Genomic DNA, 13311 nt, shown 5'->3' with positions numbered 1-13311 from the left:
GTGTTGTGATTGGTTAGCTGGGCCAGTGCGTGTTGTGATTGGTTAGCTGGGCTAGTGTGTGCTGTGATTGTCACACTCGGCGCCTGGTCAGGAAATGTCATGTCCCTTACCGCCGCCTGCTGCGAGCTTCAGTGTAAATATTGCGTCAAAATTTGAGCACGATTTAAACCCGGATGATTGTAACCACTCTAAGTTTGTCTGCCTTGGGAAAGCTAGCGTGTCTCCAACATAGTGATAACACTCGTTGCCTTCTCTAGTGCAGCTCAACCAGGTCTCGTCCCATTCGTCGATATTTGTGATATCACAAATGCGTTGTAGTCCAAACGAGTCGTTCGTTGTAGTTTTTGAAAAGTGATTTCTGTTAAATAAAATATTTTTTTTGCTTTGAGCTTTGTAACTTTGCAGATCTTTTTTATGCTCAAACAGCAACATTACAGACTAACTAAAGTTGAAAAAGTGAAAAAGCATAATAGCACCCCTTTAAGGCTCCCCAGAGGAATTAAGCATTTTCATCCATAGATGAGCCATAGTTGTAGCTCTCCTTGTGTTTCCAGCACTTTCAAAGTCAGAAACAAGTGAGAAAAAAGGGAAATAACAGGTAAATGACTTAGGCATTTGCTCTTTCCATTCTTGCATTGAAGCTGCATTGAATTCACCCTCCTCGCTCACTGGTGAGAGAGTATGCTTGATTAATATCCTTAATGACAACCGGATCAATTAGGAACATTTGCACTTGTAAATTGCTTGTAAATGTCATGTTTTCAAGAAACAGTCCACTTGAAATCATTATCTTGATGTAAAAAGATTGTAATTCACCACATATCTAGATATTCCTGCATCAGCAATTACCCCAGCAGGAAGACCATTAATGATACTATAAACACAAACAGCTTCCAGTAAAACAATTATTCCATGTGCTTACAGACACTGGGGTTTATGAACATTTGCTAATTTTCCAGTTTAAAATGTCAAAGTAACAATCATACCCATTGCGCTCGCTGTTCTGTAGTGCACAGTCACAACTTGAACATATGGCAAATATTTATTTAGAAATGTCTAATCAGATTTAGCATTTTATAACACTTATTATTAAGGTTGAACTAGCCAAGTGATGCACTTAGGACACAAGCAGTTCAAGCAAACACTTATTTTTCCCACCTTAAAAACACACACATACACACTGATATTGATAAACCTGACACAATGATAAACTCAAAAAGGAATTAGGCAGTAACAGCTTTATTGTGCTGCAGTGTGTACTGTATGCAGACTATGATTACCATATTCACATATTTCAGTTTTTACACATTTTTATCAAGATATTTCAAAGATAGATCAGATAGATTGTTGCAGCGATGATGTAGTTTTGTAGGCCAGCCCAAAAGTTAGCATTACCGTGGTTCCCTCCATAAAAAGCCAATAGGATTTTGCCATTGGCTGGATTATTGCAGAAAATCAGCTCTGTGACCAACAAAAGTTTATGATTCTTACATTTTGTTCATGAAGATAATCTTTACAAATAAACGACAAACTACCACCACTAACCTTCCAACAACTCGTTCAGTCTTTATTTAAAATCTACAAGTTTGAATGTTTGAAAAAGAATAGTTTGGAATAGTGTGAGCATAAACACAGTAAGGCTGTAACTGTGGACTAGTATGTAGATGAGTTTTGCATGATAATGTTTAATGTCCTAGACAACCTCTGTAGTCCCATTTAGCCACTTGTTAGCAACTGCCTTTTTCCAGACACATAAAGTCTTTGAAAATCACGAGTGTGGAATTATTGATGTATTTTATGTTGTAGAAAATCATAAAAACACATTGAGCTTCTGTTAACCAAAGACCTTATTTTAGGCTTTTAACCAAAAGCCCCCCCAAAAAACCCAAAAGGTCAAAAAAAAACACTGACTTCGGGACAATTAATGGAACCAGACGTTCAAAAATGCTAACTATGTATCAAATAACATTTAGTGGTGAAATCAAATAACAAAAACAAATCCCAAAATCATATGCAGAATACTTTAATAAACATAATTTAAAATACAACTAAAGTAATGCACAAATTAATCATTGAAACTAGTGTAAAGATATGTGACCAGAATAATGACGGTCCTTCCTTCCTGACTGAAATAGTCAATTTTCCTGCTGGAGTGAATGAAGTTGGAACCAAAGCCAGATTGTAGAAGCAGCCATGTTTGGCTGGCTAGCATAGCGCCTGTGGCTGTAGATGCTGTAACAATGCCATTCTCCATTCTAAAATCTAAATTGAGCTGTTAGTGGGTTCTGATGAAATTTATTTTAAAATCACATTTCTGGTTAATATTTCACTACATAATGATATATATTATTAGTGCATGATTAATAGTTAAAAAGTATGAAATGAACTTTAATTTAATCTTTTTCACTATTTGCTGCCTTGGACATCACAGCTAAGGGATGTCAATAGCGAAGTATTCAACTTCATTCTTTTGGTGCTGTCAGCCAATCAGCATCATCATGAGGTCATGAATGTTAATGCTAATGGATGAAATTCTCCAGGCATTTTAGACCTTCTTGGATTGTACCTGAAAATGTTACTTGGTGACACATTAAGCTCGATGACTGATTTTGTTAGAGCTCATTTGGTTGGCTTTTGTGTTAAAAGTTGCTTGATTTTATGTTTTGTAAACGGTTGGGTAAAAAACAGTATCACACTTTTGCTATTTGTGCCCAATCACAACCATCTTACTGGTCTGATATTGCTTAAATATCCCATGTCATAAACACTTCATTGTATTAATTTTAACAATTTTGATGATACAAAAATGCTTGATGATACAGTTAAAAAACAAATACCCCCATATTATTGTCCCAAAGCAACAGTTTCTAGAATGGAAGGAGGAGAGGAAATAAATGCTATAGATAATAAATGCACAGTACTATTCAAATATTATTCAAAATAGTCCTGGCAATTCCAAACAGTTGTTCTCCACCATAAATCATCTCCTTAAACCTCAAATTGCTCCACTCACAGGAGCTTCAGAAGAACAATGCAACGATTTTATTACCTTTTTTAGAACCAAAATTGCCAAAATTCTGGAATTTTTTTGTTCCCTCCTCCTCGTCTGTCCCAACTGCTGACCCGCAGTCTGGTATTTTGAGGCTACTCTGCTGCTTCCCAGAAGTCACTCAACTTGAGGTTGAGGACACCATCAAGGGGATGAGATCCTCCACCTGTGCCCTCGACCCCTTCTCTACAGCTCTGGTGAAAGCAAATATTTCTTATTTCTTATATCACCATGATAATAAACCAATCCCTTCAGTCTGGCCACGTACCGTCTGCCCTAAAAACGGCTATAATCAGACCACTACTCAAGAAACCTACCCTTGATCCTCAAACCCTTGCTAATTATAGGCCCATATCCAACCTGCCATTTCTTTCTAAGGTTTTGGAGAAAGTAGTTGCCAGGCACCTTCAGGACCACTTCAAACACAACAACATTTTTGAAAAGTTTCAGTCTGGCTTCCGTTGCGCCCACAGCACGTAAACAGCCTTAGTGATAGTTACACATGACCTGCTGATGATGGCTGATGCTGGTTCACCATCACTCCTTGTCCTCCAGGAACTTTCTGCAGCGTTCGACACAATTGATCATGGTATACTTCTCAACCGGCTATTCCACTCTATTGAACTTAATAACACCATCTTGCGCTGGTTTAAGTCATACCCCACAGACAGATATGAATTTGTGGCCATGGGAAGCTCAAGGTCCCATTCTCATGCGGTTGGTTGCAGGGTTCCACAGGGCTCAGTTCTTGGACCTATCTTATTCATTCTTTACATGCTCCCCCTCGGGCCTCGGCAAAGTCATCAGTTGCTTGGGAATTTATTTCCATTGTTACACTGATGATACACAATTATACATGAAAACTGATACTCACTCATCATCATCATCATCATCGTCACCATTATCAACAACTCTAACCACACTCACTGCTTGTCTGGAGGAGATTAGGGCGTGGATGAATCGGAACTTTCTCCAGCTGAACAGCTCAAAGACAGAAGCCATCCTCATTGGTTCCCCTCATCAGACCAGATCATCCACCATAACCTGTATTACATTTTCTGGCCAGGACATTCCCCTATCACCATTAGTCACCAATCTTGGCATCAGGTTTGATCCTCATTTAACCTTTTGAAGCCCACATTAAACATCTCTCCAAAACATCTTTTCACCACCTCAGGAATATAGCCAGACTCCGTCCCACACTCACCCTACATGATGCTGAGAAACTCGTTCACGCCTTTGTCTCCTCCAGACTATTGCAACGCTCTTCTCATCGGGATCCCTAGCAAGAGCATTCAGAAACTCCAGCACATACAGAACAGTGCTGCTAGGATCCCGATGAGAGTGCGTAAATACGAACACATCACACCAATTCTTCAATCTTTCCATTGGCTTCCCATTTCCACCCGGATCGAGTATAAAGTCTCCCTCCTCACACATCAGTGCATCCATGGCAAATCCCCCACCTACCTTAAAGAACTCCTTACTCCACAGATCTCAATACGTTCTCTCCGCTCCACAAACACTCATCGGCTCCATCCCCCTAGGACTAAGACCCGCACCATTGAGGACAGAGCCATCTGCACCGCCGCCACTGCGCCTCGCCTGTGGAATGCCCTTCCTGAACATCTGAAGGCTCCACAAACGACTTATGGTTTTAAAAAGGGCCTAAAAACTTACCTTTTTAAAACGTTTTTCAATGTTTAAATTTCTTTTAGGGTTTAAATTTGTGTTAATTTTAGTTGGCAGCTGATTTTAACTTCATTTCTTAATTGCTCTAATTTATTTTATTTCATTCACTGTGACGTTGCTTTAGATCTCAGCAGCAAGTCATTGGCCGGTTAGAGATTTCAAGAATAGCCTCGCTACAGTCTTCAATCAGCGGCCATGAAAGAGAGCAGCTTAAGGATCCTCCAGTCTAGCATTTAACCTTTTGAAGCCCACATTAAACATCTCTCCAAAACATCTTTTCACCACCTCAGGAATATAGCCAGACTCCGTCCCACACTCACCCTACATGATGCTGAGAAACTCGTTCACGCCTTTGTCTCCTCCAGACTGGACTATTGCAACGCTCTTCTCATCGGGATCCCTAGCAAGAGCATTCAGAAACTCCAGCACATACAGAACAGTGCTGCTAGGATCCCGATGAGAGTGCGTAAATACGAACACATCACACCAATTCTTCAATCTTTCCATTGGCTTCCCATTTCCACCCGGATCGAGTATAAAGTCTCCCTCCTCACACATCAGTGCATCCATGGCAAATCCCCCACCTACCTTAAAGAACTCCTTACTCCACAGATCTCAATACGTTCTCTCCGCTCCACAAACACTCATCGGCTCCATCCCCCTAGGACTAAGACCCGCACCATTGAGGACAGAGCCATCTGCACCGCCGCCACTGCGCCTCGCCTGTGGAATGCCCTTCCTGAACATCTGAAGGCTCCACAAACGACTTATGGTTTTAAAAAGGGCCTAAAAACTTACCTTTTTAAAACGTTTTTCAATGTTTAAATTTCTTTTAGGGTTTAAATTTGTGTTAATTTTAGTTGGCAGCTGATTTTAACTTCATTTCTTAATTGCTCTAATTTATTTTATTTTGACTCTTTTGTAGCACTTTGAGATTTTCTTTAAAATGTAAAGTGCTTTATAAATAAAATGTATTATTATTATTATTAAATGCTATGAAAGCAACAATAGGAGCAGAGTCTGCTGGGCTGGTAAATGGGATGAAGCACTTCAGGATTCATTTAAATCACTGTGACGTTGCTTTAGATCTCAGCAGCAAGTCATTGGCCGGTTAGAGATTTCAAGAATAGCCTCGCTACAGTCTTCAATCAGCGGCCATGAAAGAGAGCAGCTTAAGGATCCTCCAGTCTAGCGCTGCCTTCATCCTTATGGATTTTTTAGTTGATTTATTTCCATGCACCTTTTTTAAAGGAGACTGTGAAAGAACATGCAAATATGAATGTGATGAAGGGGTGTTATCTGAGAAAAGTACCCACAATCATCAGCCATAAAAAAACATAAATATTAGGTCTGTTGCCTTGCTGCCTACATGACATCCTATCTGTCATGGAACCTTACCGATATGGAAATACTCTTCACGACACAAATAACACTCCACTTGGAGACATCCACGACTCTAGACGAGTTAAGTGTTAGTGTGTTACTATGACACATGGCATACACAAATATTGGGTATAATATATTTCTCCTATGTTGGCAGCCATATTGTTTTTATTTGAGATATATATTATAGCAATTGATTGAATCATGCATTTTGTAGCTCATTTGTCTTATTTCTGATAAATCCATAGATACATGACACAAGTGTGAGCTTGTTCCTGAACGGTCAAGAGGATGATGGCACAGCTTTGGACACACAAACCTTGGCAGGACCAGTTGATGACATCACCTCAGAGGGTGCTCTGTGGATCGGTAGAAGGTCTAACGGTAATGATTTTTGTACTCCTACATTGCTCTTTCAGTTTTTATTATGCTGTTTTTATTATATATTTGATTTTACTTCGCTTATTTTTTTCAAAGCTCCAGCAATCCTCATCTAACAGTGTTTCTCCTCAGAGTCACACAGTTTCCTATCACTCAAATTGAGTGTGGAAAAGGACACACTAATTTGCAGACATGTTACATTTTTCCATTATAGAAATATTCATAAGCCTGCAACTAATCATAGTTGAAGTTTATATAGGTCAAGGGTGACCATATGGCAACAAATAATCTCCTCATAAATGAGATGAGATGGGATTTCTGTAATACCCCCAGGGAATGAAATACACACAATCACACACACGTTTTGAATACACATCCACAAATAGCATAGACTTGCTAAAGTTTCTTTAAGTTCACTCTGCATTCATTTTAATCTTAGCTCAACTTTACTGTGTTTGTTTGCAAAAAATGACAATAATTCAATTAAATTCAAGTTTATTTGTATAGCGCTTTTCATGATACAAATTGTTGCAAAGCAACTTTACAGAAAATTAAGTTTCTACAATGTTTAGTAGTAGCTTATCAGTGGTGACTGTCAGTTAATGTACATATGGCAGAAATGTACGGAAAAATCAATTAAAGACGTAATCAGACAGACGATGAACACTATTAACAGCAATTATTATATGATGCAATTAAACTTATAGCAAAATTTTGTTGTGTATGTTGCTTCAGGGTTGTTTCAATAATTCTGCCCAGATCTCTCAGAGGACACAGTAGATTGGTTACCAGTGCTGCTTGTTTCTCTCATTTCCTAAATGGCACAGAAGTAGAAGGAAGCAATCCACTGTACTGTATACACTCTTCAAATAGAGCATGCCTCATTTACTGTCAAACATGCACACACACAACAACTTCACATGAAAGTTGCAGTCTGTGTAATCCATTTAGCACACATTTCTAACTCTACATCCAGAGCCCAGGGGTCTGAAATGGTTGTTTGATTCATGTAGAACTCATGTGGACAAAGCATAGAGGGAGTTCTTATAAAATTTAAAGTCAAAGGCAGGTTCAAACAAACCATTTGTTTTGCCATTTGAAAATTTTGACTAAATTTCGAATAATTTATTTTCAGCATTTCTAAATTTGATGGCCATATTTAGCATATGTGCATTGTGGTTTCTATAAAAATAGTAAGCAGCACAACTGTTTATGACATTGATAATAAAGACATTTGAATTGAGAACCAAATAGAATTTTAGAATGATTTCTGAAGGATAGACAGTAATGGAGTAATGACAGCTGAAAATTCAGCTTTGCCATCACAGGAAAAAAATACATTTTAAAATACCTTAAAATACAAAAATAGTTATTTTAATTTGTAATTATGCTTTATTTCACAATATTACTGTTTTACAGTATTTTTATCAAATAAATGCAATGAGTGAGTATAAAGACACTTCTTTCAAAAATGTAAAAAACATAATAATTTACAGACCCCAAAACTAAGAATGGTATTTTAAATCTATTTGATTCTTTAGAATCTATTTGTCTTTAAGAAATGCTTTTATTATTATGTATGCATGTTACATTTTTCTTTGGCTTGGCATGTCTTGCATATGCATACAAACCCCTTATTAATTTGTGTATTTAAAAAAAAATTAAATACACTATATAAATACGACAATATCTCATATAAAACAGACTCAGCACACAAAGATGAAAAGATTTCAGGGCAAACATCTATATATGACATCTCAATCAGAGCCGGTTATTAGAACAGAAGTGATTATATCTTATCTGTTGATGTTGATGGATCTGCACGTTTAGACTTGGATCTATGCCGCCCATCCAGCCAGTGGGATTAATGCTCACAGAGAACTGTAAATAAGCATAATAGATCCTACCATGCAGCAAGTGTCTCTTTAACTCAAATAAAGACATAGATAAGGTAATCCACTAGTTGCTATGGATCCTGCAGACCGTCTTCAATAGCGCACATTGACTTTCCTTTCTTTTTCTCCCCAGGGTTAAATCAATTCATTGGAAGGATGCAGGATTTTAGATTTTATCCAAAGACATTAACCAACAGGTAAGTATAAGGTCACAGGGCATTAACATCAGATGTAGCTGCAGAAGTAGTTTTTACAAAGATGTGCTATATATAATCTGGGTCCTGAAGCAAAACCAGTGTAAAAACACAGATGAGAACAGTTTTAAATCATGCATTTTTGTATTTCAGAGAGATTGAAGAGGTGTACACTGGACAATTCCCTCACTACACACCCAGTCGACATGCCGCTGCCCTGCCAGTCACCCCAGAGTTCACCCCCTAGTGAAGAGGTACTGCATTCCCAACGCAGCCAATGATACCATCCATAACAATCAATGACAATGACATCGGAACCACCTGGATCTCCTCCGTCTTTCCCACTTTAGAGCTGCTGGACAAAGGAATAACTATCACTATAGATCTGGAGAATGGGCAGTACCAGGTACATACCCACCAATAAGGGTTTTTTAGTTTAGCTTCATAAAAGTTTAGTTTAAGGAGCATCAAGACAATATATGTTTTAAAGCAGTGATTATTAAAGGGGTCAAGAACTGCCTTTTTATTATTTTGTACTGTTCTCTGAGGTTCCCTTATAATGTTATAAAGATTCTTATATCAAAAAACATCATGATATAAAAGTAATAGGCTATTTTTTGTCCTGTTTTAACCCCCTCATCTGAACGCTTTGTTTGAATAGGCGTGGCGGATTGTAGACTCTGAAGTAAACGCCCACCGCTGTGATTGGCAACAGTTGTGTATGTTTGACAGCATACATTCCTCATAGATGGACGCTGCTGTGATTTAGGTTAAAAACGCATATGAATACTCAGTACACATGAAACTATTTGTAATAACAGACAAAGCAATAGTGAGCACGTAATAAAAACAGTTACTCACACTTGTGTGTTGCGACATTACTGTCGGATCCAATAGAGTAGGCACAGCATCGTCTTTTAGTTTAAAATTTTCTGAAAACCCTGCATCAAACTGTGCCTTGTTTGTAAACAAATCCACTGTAAAATGAGTTCATCCATCAGTAAAAGTCCATCCACTCTTTCCTAATGTTGGGATCAGAAGGAAGGCAATGTAAATACAGTTTTTCCACAACTTGGCACTACACAGCGTCTTGTGTTCAGAGCCATCAATATCGTGTGATTTCTTCGTAATCCTGCATTTGCCTCTTTTGTTTACATTCGTGAATCGGTGGGCGGGGCTAAGCATGCAGTGCTGTAGAAGCATGCATTGATCTTCTTCTGTGGAGGCTGTTTTTAGCCACACTATTACATTATAGAGTGGTACATTCCACAAGCTGAAAGTTTTGAGTTCTGAAACTTATAAGATGTTTTTATAGTACAATGACCTCTTACTGTATATGTCAAAATTTTAGTTTCTCAGTTCATTACCTCTTTAACTATTTTTACTCCAAGGCCCCACTTTGTCTGAGACAATATTACCTCATTTAGACCCTCATATCCTCATGGCATTTTAATTATGATTGTTACTACAAACATTTTTTAAGATTTATTGGGGGGCCCCAGAAAGGTTGCAGAGGCTCCATTTGGGCCCTGGCCTCCTGGTTGAGAGCCACTGGTTTAAAAGTTAGTTTCAACCTGACATTGTCTGTTTGTGTGGCTGCTTTCTCAAATCCAGACACTGGATGTCTTTTCCATTTGAATACAAGAAAGCCGACCTAAAGTCCTTTGTGTGTCTGAGTGAGTCGCCCAGTCATCCATGTGGCTAAGCCAAGCCGAGCAGAGAGTCCAGCTGTAAAGAAGTAGAGGATTTATGCAGCTCTGCCTCAGTCTCTCCTCTCAATACCAGATAAAACACACCACCACACAGACTTTGAAGTGTCCACTTAGTCAAAGCTGCAACCAGTTTCTCGACAAACTCCTCAAAATGAAGCCACAGAGGGAAAGAGGGAAGAGTAAAGCGGCGCTTCAAGCTGTTCTTCAAAGCGCCGGCATGCTTTAGGAGGCGGCAGAGCATTGACTGTTGCTGTGCAGATAATAGATAATCCACTGCTGTTTAGTATTTCATGCATATTTCACCCTCTGTCAATTTTGCATGCTTCCTTAACAGGTTTTCTACGTGATACTCCAGTTCCTCAATGCTCAGCCTGTAGCGGTCCACATTCAAAGGAAGACAATCAGGAGCTCAGAATGGAAGGACTGGCAGTTCTTGGCCAAGAACTGCAGCTACTTTGGGATGGAGGATAACGGACCTTTGGATCGTCCTGATTCTGTAAACTGTCTACAGTTGCCCAGGTAGTGTATACTCTATTTGTCTGTTAGTCCATCCACAGGCACTTCTGATTCTGATAACAGTCCTTGAACTAATGACTCCTGCCAGGTAAGCTGTATCAAAGTGGGTTGAGACAAGTTCCTACTTTGATAAAAGCAGCGGATTGTCGTTTAGTGAGCTTTTGGAGGATCTAGGAGGAGAATGGGGAGGAAAATGCTGCTCTTGGCTGCAGTCCAGCCTGCTCAGATCTGATCTCTTCTGTCCTTGGCCGCAATCAAGACAGTAGAGATACTTAGCTGTTATGGACCACACAAGCACCTGGTTTCACATGCATACGAAAGAGAAAATGAGGACAGTTATTTTAATGGGTTTGGGCCGAGAGGGTTATCGTAACTGTTTATGACAATAAACTACAGTTCATGTAAGTTTTTTATTTTTTTTGACGGGACATATTAAACATGCATAATTATCCCTCACAAAAGGATTAGTGAAAGGAAATTGTTTAAATGATACATTTTTCTTTGAGTCCTAATTCTACCTACAGTTATTTGAGGACCCACATTGAAGCACATTGTTAGCACATGTCTACACTAGTGGTTCTCAACCAGGGGGCGGCAAACTTCCAAGGGGGCTACAGGATGACTTAAAGTGTTTAAATAAAAAATTTTTATTAATAAAATCAGATAAAATCATGTAATCTAACTTTGAACTAAAAAAGAAAATACAGATTATTATTATTATTATTATTATTATTATTATTAAAACAGTTCTTCAATGTTCTTGAAACACAAAATGAATCATTGTTAATTTAATATATGAATAATCACAGTTTCTGTTCATAAAAAGTTTGAAAACAACGACAGGGGGCCTTACAATCATAAAGGTTGAGAACCAATGATCTACATAACATCATACTACATTTAAGTTGGGTCATGATGAACATTTTTTAAATGTTAGTTATTCATCCTGCTATGTTTGGTCCTGCTTGGATGAACGCCATACTGGCCAGATGTTTCACCACTTTACCTGTCTGAGTATTTTAGTTTACAAACAAAAGCTTCAACCCAGTGGCGTAAGGGTCTGCACTTAGACCTTCCAGACAAGTCACATCATAGCATGTCGGGAAAGAGAGAGACAGAGAGCACAGGTAGATGGAGAAGAGATGGGGACAAAAGACTTTCTTCACACAGGTTTGTCCTGGATAAGTCTACCAGCATTAGGGCTGAAACGTGCAGAAGCGCTCTGTGGATCTTTCTTGAGAGTGAATAATGCAGTAGGGGCTATACCTGTCCTGCCCCCTGGAAAGACCTCGAGAACTCTCTCATTCACCCCATTTATCCCTGCCCTCCGAGAAATCTCCCTTTCAAACCCCATATCACTAAACTATATTTTAAACCTGTATTAGTGAAATTTCCTCTCAGTAGTTCTAAGATGCAAAGAAAAGACCTTTGCTTTTCCAATTTCTTTGATGTTTGTTCATTTCAGTAGCTAGTGACACATTTCATTTTCAACCTGACAGCGTGTTACCCTGCAATGTCAAAACTTGAAAATCTCGGTCTCTTTCAATCACTCACACGCTCAAAGCTTAAGATGCAGGAATAATATTCCTTTTTCTCTTTCTTTTTTTAGTCAGTAGGATAATATAGGGTACATTTTATGCTTGTAACACTTTAAAGGGGTCGTTCACCCAAAAATTAAGATACTGTTATCATTTGCTCATCCTTATGTCTTTTCAAAATATGCCTGATGACAAATTTTCTTCCAATGAGAAATATATGAAATTATGACATCATTTAAGACCTTTTTAAGAACTAAATGTATTTCAGGGTTTATGCGTACATTTTCTGACCAATGATTTTACAGGATAAGGTTTTTTATTTATTAATTTTATTCATTAAAAAATACAAATTTCAGCCTGAAAAGTATTTTTGAACTGGTCCCACTTTATATTAGGTGGCCTTATATACAAACCCGATTCCAAAAAAGTTGGGCACTGTACAAATTGTGAATAAAAACAGAGTGCGATGATCTGGGAGTTTCAAATTTCAATATTTTATTCAGAATACAACATATGACATATCAAATGTTTAAACTGAGAAAATGTATAATTTTAAGGGAAAAATAAGTTGATTTTAAATTTCATGGCATCAACACATCTCAAAAAAGTTGGGACAAGGCCATGTTTATCACTGTGTGGCATCCCCTCTTCTTTTTATAACAGTCTGCAAACGTCTGGGGACTGAGGAGACAAGTTGCTCAAGTTTAGGAATAGGAATGTTGTCCCATTCTTGTCTAATACAGGCTTCTAGTTGCTCAACTGTCTTAGGTCTTCTTTGTCGCATCTTCCTCTTTATGATGCGCCAAATGTTTTCTATGGGTGAAAGATCTGGACTGCAGTCTGGCCATTTCAGTACCCGGATCCTTCTACGCAGCCATGATGTTGTAATTGATGCAGTATGTGGTCTGGCATTGTCATACTCAACTTGGATATACCTTCCTGAAAGGGACG

The 13311-nt window shown here is 38.4% G+C and overlaps 1 pseudogene; it reads left to right on the top strand.

The window, feature by feature from the left end:
* LOC107590940 (usherin-like) overlaps window positions 1-13311 on the top strand; it is a 257040-nt pseudogene that overhangs the window by 20664 nt on the left and 223065 nt on the right.

The sequence above is a fragment of the Sinocyclocheilus grahami genome, unplaced genomic scaffold, assembly GCF_001515645.1.
Source record: "Sinocyclocheilus grahami isolate Dianchi unplaced genomic scaffold, SAMN03320097.WGS_v1.1 scaffold134.1, whole genome shotgun sequence".
NCBI lineage: Eukaryota > Metazoa > Chordata > Actinopteri > Cypriniformes > Cyprinidae > Sinocyclocheilus > Sinocyclocheilus grahami.
This window is presented reverse-complemented; position numbering and strand designations above follow the sequence as displayed.